Here is a 6,535-nt window from a genome sequence, read left to right as displayed (position 1 = left end):
TGATTTGAATATTGGGATATTTTATCTAAAATCACATCCTAAACAGTTTACAAAATGGGCAAAATAAAACCCCAACTCACCTACTACAAGGCTAGCCTAGCAATTAGTATTCATTTTTGTTCATAATTGCTATACAAAAGTTAATCAAAAGCTAGTCTAACTCAAAATCAAGAAACTGGTCATAATCTACAGCAGTCTGTAAGTAGTCGGCTACTTCAATGCACACCTCGTCAAGTTGTTGTTGGGTATACCATTTCCGATCCTTTACCGCCCACTACAAATATATATAACAATGTAAGTCATAATGAAACACTAATATTTAAAACAAAGTTTAATAGAAAATCAAACTAAGGGAAATACTAAGCACTTATAATGACTGAAACTTTAGGAATGCAAACAATTGATAAAGGAACTCCTGCCCTTTCATTCGTAAGCAATAAATAAATCAATAAAAATTAGAAAGATAAATGAAGCGTATATGTACCTCTTCCAAAGACATAATGGTTGCAGGGACATAATCTAGTTGCCGAGCTCCATGATTGGATACAATTATTCCTGCAGCTCCAGCTTGTATGCATAACCTTGCTGCATTAATGTTAGCACATATATGACAAGTTTGTAACAAGGTATTAGCATCAAGCACAGAAGTAAATTTTGGATCGGAGGTTGAAGTTAGTAATGTGTAAGAATGTAAGAATGTACAAAGATTGTAAGAATGTCCTATACAGTTTGAGAGCAATGACAAATATAGTGAATCATTTATAGTCTAGAACTATTAATTCATTTCGTTTCTGTAAATTTTAAATCTAAATATACAACAACATTTTGGTGAATTTGTTAACTACTATTTCTAAGACGTAGGCTGTTAGGACGTGAGACAACAAATATCTTATACTGTAGCATTTTTCCTCGTGAATGGACATTGACACATCACTGAAAAGCACACTAAATGGAATTAAATAAAAGGGAATACAGTATTGAGCAAGTGAAAGGAAGAAAAACTAACCTGCTGTAGGAATCTGTCACTCCAAGAATAAGATTTAGCAGCACAACATCTCCTACCAAGACGTAAAGACAAAAGTTATAGCACGGGATTTGCAAGTGAAATAAAAGGTGTGCATTCCTCTGCTCATATTTGAGTAACTCAGAGACATACATCTAGAATATACATCACAATCCATCAAATGCAAACCAATTAAAGAAAAAAAACACAAACACACACACACGCCTACACAAACTCAAGTTGGAAAGGAAAAAAAAAAATGCATATGAATATCACAACGATATCTCTTTTATCTTCTTGTTCTCCAGCAGAGAACACAAAATACACAAAAAGTACACTCAATCTCAATTTCACTCTATTTGTCACTGACAAGAAAAGAAATAATAGAAGATTGATTTTACCAAAAAATTTGCTCCTTTAGTTCTGAAGCCTGCTTTGTTCCTACAACCGCGCTCGAAGAACTTCAACACGCATGCAAAATCCCACAACAAGCTTAAAAAAAACTCCAGTTTTATTCTTACCAGAAGTTCAACACCCTAAAATGGTAGCGGCATGCTTAAATACCTCACTGGCTATCATAGTCTTGACTGGCAATCTGCAACATATAGAAAAGAAATGCCTGAGCTTCTAACCTGATAAAAGAAGTTATTACTATTTGTATATAGTATTTGTACAGAGTGTAGTCTATCTAACTAGTTATAAACATTCGATGAATTTATGCTCCTAGTGTACAATTGCTCTAAAACCATATCAAAATATGTATATGAATTTCATATGGAGAGGACCAATCATGCAAGCTCTTCTGCTGCAAGCATGTGAAATTTCAACAGTATTTGTTGGGAAAGGTTGCCCTATCAAACAAAATTTTCAAAAACAATTTTCCAATATAAAAGATACGTCAACAGAAAAATTAGTGTAGTGCTTTATATACTTTTTAATATTTGTCAGCTTTGTTTGATTTACCTAAAACAGAAAAATCTAGTAAGGAACCTGATTATAACTACAGAGACTTGAAAGACAAAAGTTAATGGAGAAAGGTTATCTGTCATGCTAGATTAATTCAGTCCCACATACAACAAATTTATTGTTCACATTACTCGTAACTGAAGCATATATCAGACAGAATGCATATCAATGCACCGAAATTAGAATTACTTAAGTGGACAATACCTTGAACCAGAACTAGAAGCCCAGATCAAAATTCTTGAGGTGCTCTCATTGCAAACAACTTTCTCCACCTTTTACTTGCTGCTGCCCTGCAAAATGCAAAACAAGATTCATGAGCAATTCATGGATAAGATTGATCGGATCACTTAGCCAGTAAGGGTTAACATCCAGCCAGGCCACCAGAGGCCTTAAAGCTCCAAGGCAAGAAAGTGCCAGCTCGATGTAAGGGAAGAGATTTGAAGTGCTAAGAGCCAGCTCGGCATTAATGTGCACTTCCAATCTAATCCACATTGCAGCATACATTATCCAAGTAGCTCTTGAACAAGAATTCACACTTACAACCAATTAAAAGGTCATACCAGTTCCTCAAATCTTTGAAAAATAGCCTATAAAGTTGCCAATTAATATTGCCATATATACTCTTAGTCATAGGGAATAAATTTTGTAGCGACGTAGCAAATAAAACTAGTGGTAGACAGATTAACTATTTGAATGATTTGTACCTCCTGACAACGGTTGACAACACCAACATAACCGAGCTTAAGGGGAACAACTTTCCCGAGCAAAAAGTTGCTGGCATCGGTGCCCCTGTCCATTATATCCAGCTACAGACAGAACAAAAGTGCCTTATCAGACTTTTACCAAAGCACAAAACCAGGAATCAAAGAGGAGAAAGACAGACCTTGGTGATGACACCAATGGTACGAAAACCTATTAATGCATTTGCGTCAGTGATAGAGAACAATGTATGGATTCAGGGAACAAATGAACACTCTGGAACACAATGTATGCATGTAAAGCTAAATTAACAGCAATAATTAGGATACCAGTAGGGTCAGCTTCTCTAGCGAGTTGCAGTGCATCAGAGGTGGCTAAATCAGCGTTGGCAGGAGTAATTGCCAATATAATGCAATTTTCTTGCCTAATATGTCCCATTATCAACCACTTAGATTGCCCGGTTGCGACTCTAAAGCCAATCAATCATGCCCTAGGTTATCAAAAGCTGAACTAAATCACCTAGTAGTTTGATTCCAATAAGCAATTAACGAACTTGATGAGGTAAAAGCAAATTTATATAGATCAGAAACAGCTCCACAGTGCGAATTAGCAGTAAAGATGAAAACTTTAAACAAATTTTGCTAAGAAGAGAAGGAATAAACCAATTGGCAAGTTGAGATTACAGACGAAATTGAAAGAATTAATCGAAATAGTGTGAAAACAAGGGAGAAGATAGGGCACACCTGATTGTGACGAATTGAAGAAAATGAAGGAGATTGTGGTTGTGTATACAGTGTGTAGTTGATTCTGAAGCTTGAAGCTTGAAACATATATATATATATATATATATATATATATATGATGGAGCAGCGGACAGCCCTTATGGAAACAATAGATGAGAAGCTGTGTAAGTGAAAGAGGCAGACGATCCTCTTTTTCTGGAATAATAGATGCTTGCTTCAGACAATCCCAAATGTTAAGGGATTCAAGAGAGGTGAGTGATTGAAAAGATGATGACAGGTGCTTCAGATTTGGGAAGTGAGGTGGGGCTGAGCCGCTGAGGAGCGATATGAAGGAGACAGAAGCGAACCCATTAGAGAATAGGATAATCAATAGAAAAAAGAAAAAAGAAAAAACACTTCCAATCAGCTCAATAGAGAACATTTGAGTACCTGGACTTTGGATCTTCCAAAATGGGTAGCGAAAAATTGAAGATTGGGATTGCCTTCATCAGTGACCCAATCTCTGCAAGCCCTCTAATCATCCATGAGACCTATGAGCACCACAGGCTGGTTATTCTCCAAGTACCTCTCCACAAACTCACTGGAACTCATCTCTTTACCATTTGCCATCTCTATTTCAACCTCACTGAACTCGATCGGGAAATTGGGGTTTGGATTGTGAGAGATCCTAGAGAAGGCGAGACTGAATCCGTTATGGCTCTGAGAGAATATGGCTGGATATGATAAGACTATACCACCCATTTTGGTTTGTGGGTTGGATTCGATAAGACTCTACCAGATCTGTGACTTGAAAGACAATAAGGTCGGAGGCGGTTAATGAGGGAGAGACAGGTCGGAGGCGGCTCCAGTCGGCTTAGGTTGGAGAATGAAGTCGGGGACTTGGAGCAGGTCAGGTTGGAGAAGGAGGTCGGGGACTCGACGCAGGTCAGCTTGGAGAACTATGTCGACAAGGTGAATGAGCTGTTGAAGTCAAATTGTGAGATTCGTTATTAGCTAGAGTTCGAAAGTTTTAGAGAAAGCGGAAAAAACACAAGTGTTGGGGGAATGAAATAATTGGTCCCCGCTGTTCTAAAAGTTTGAAACTTAGTCCCTCCGCGTTTTTTTAAATTTTTCGAACAAAACAAATGTTAGTGACTGATGTCTATAATAACAATAGAAATCGCTTTTTTCACAAACTGATGTTAACATGTTTTTTAACATCAGGTGCAATCCTGACCGATTTAATAGTGGCGATGTCTAATGACATTATTCTAGTAGTGGAACCATCAGAATTATCAGTGGCTACTCGTTAAGTTTAATATCGATCCATTCTCTGTTGCCTGCATTCTTGATTTCTATCCACCGAACGTGTGCTCTAACCCCATAAAACAACTTTTTTTTTATTTTACAAGTTTTATTTACTTTTTGTACTGATCCTCTGTTTTTCACAGATCTACCAAATTTTCTTTTCTATTCCCAGTCCAACTTCTCATTCCAGCAACGTTCTCCGATCAACGTCTGTGACTTCCCACAATTTTCGAATTTTCCGGTCCCAAAATCTTTTGAAGAACACACACACTCGTAATCTTGTAAACCAGTTGATATATATGTTATCTACTTTCCCGCAGCAAAATTTAGAGATTCAAAATATGTTATCAAGCAAACTGAATGAAGGAATTATTATTCTTCGCCTTGTGAAAGACAAACAACCAAGTTTTGTTTTACTGTATATGTTTTTATTGTTGTTCAATTTCATGCTAACGTTTTAATGGTATGTGCATGTGCATAAAATTTTTAAAACTCCTCTGTTTATCAAACCTGAGAAGCAACAAAATTGGGTGGTCCAAACCTCCGCAAACGAACCACCTCCCAAAATCCACATGCACAGCTACACCCCGCCAACCATAACCATCGCCACCCAGATTTGATACAGGAGATTACCAATCCCGCCTCCTGATCCGGCATGAAACACCAAGACCATGGCTAGCACAACCGCTACCACCCAAAACATAGGTCGGCCATAAATCCAAGCCGCATCGCGTCCTCGACCACCAACCCACCACACACCTGTCCGGTAGCAGCCTCCAAGCATTGGTGAAGCTGTTGACTCTCACGGGCGTTGGGGCGCCACAAGACAAGAACCGTCAAGAAGAAAGTTACTTCACCAAACTTTTTTCTGAAAACCCTAAGAGCTCCGAGGATGCAGAGAAATAATCGGCAACAATACTATGTAAAAATATGGCATATAGAATATACAACAAGACTAAATTTTTAGTTTAGAACTAATTAGTTTCTTCTAATATCTCATGAGAAATTCCTATGAGGACAATTACATTCATGATGTGCTCATATTTTCCTATATTTCTATGCCTCTTAATCTTGATATTTTTATTTAGGGGGGTGTATTGTATTTGGATTTGTGTGGAGTTTTTTTAAATGATAGACTTTTTCAAAAGTTCATGGATTCTATAAAAAGTTCATAGACTTTTATTGATTTTTTAAAAACCATTGACTTTTACTGATTTTTAGCACAGATTTTTACTGATTTGTAAAAATCTACAGACTTTATATGAATGACTTATGTAGATTTCACAATACTTATAAAAAAGAAAAACCAAGCTAGTTTATTAGTCAGAGAATAAAATACGATGCCATAGCTATGTTAACTAATGACCATTAGCGTAGGAATCAGAGAAGCTCAAATAATGTCATGAAACAAACATATAAGAAAATAAAGGAAAAGCCTCCAAATATAATCAACCAAACCAAAAGATATCCAAAAAAGAGAAGGGAAAAAAAAAACACATTGATGAAGTTTCATGCCAAATAAGCAGACGTCTTTGAAATAATGATATGATTTATTCTTCTCCCTCATTTTCATAATTCATAATTCATTCAATTCATTCATTTAATTTTTCTTTATTTCATAATTCATTCAATTACATTTTGATCCACACTTGTTTGTTTTTTATAGCATGCCATACAATATGATTATAAACAGTACTCATAAATTGCACAAATCAGACTCTCATAACCCCAAAACTTGATCACTATCTGTTTCCATGGGAGGTAATTATAATTCCCTTAGCTATATAACCCTATCAATCTCGTTTGTAACAACTGCATTCCAATTTAAAGGAATTTG

General features: G+C 36.4%; 1 non-coding gene across 9 annotated transcripts; it reads right to left on the bottom strand.

Moving 5' to 3' along the window:
* LOC112183636 lies at window positions 1-4,437 on the bottom strand. Of its 9 annotated transcripts, XR_002929932.2 has the most exons (10): window positions 3,841-4,434; window positions 3,412-3,725; window positions 2,998-3,158; window positions 2,853-2,881; window positions 2,674-2,775; window positions 2,174-2,259; window positions 1,405-1,598; window positions 1,007-1,058; window positions 485-585; window positions 1-274 (listed from the first exon to the last, which is right to left on the bottom strand). It is a non-coding gene; the product is annotated as an uncharacterized LOC112183636 (transcript). The 9 variants fall into 9 exon arrangements; XR_005805180.1 differs by having other exon boundaries at window positions 2,853-3,158; XR_005805182.1 differs by lacking the exon at window positions 2,853-2,881.
* Window positions 4,438-6,535: the final 2,098 nt, after the last annotated feature.

This window comes from Rosa chinensis, chromosome 1 (assembly GCF_002994745.2).
Source record: "Rosa chinensis cultivar Old Blush chromosome 1, RchiOBHm-V2, whole genome shotgun sequence".
NCBI lineage: Eukaryota > Viridiplantae > Streptophyta > Magnoliopsida > Rosales > Rosaceae > Rosa > Rosa chinensis.
This window is presented reverse-complemented; position numbering and strand designations above follow the sequence as displayed.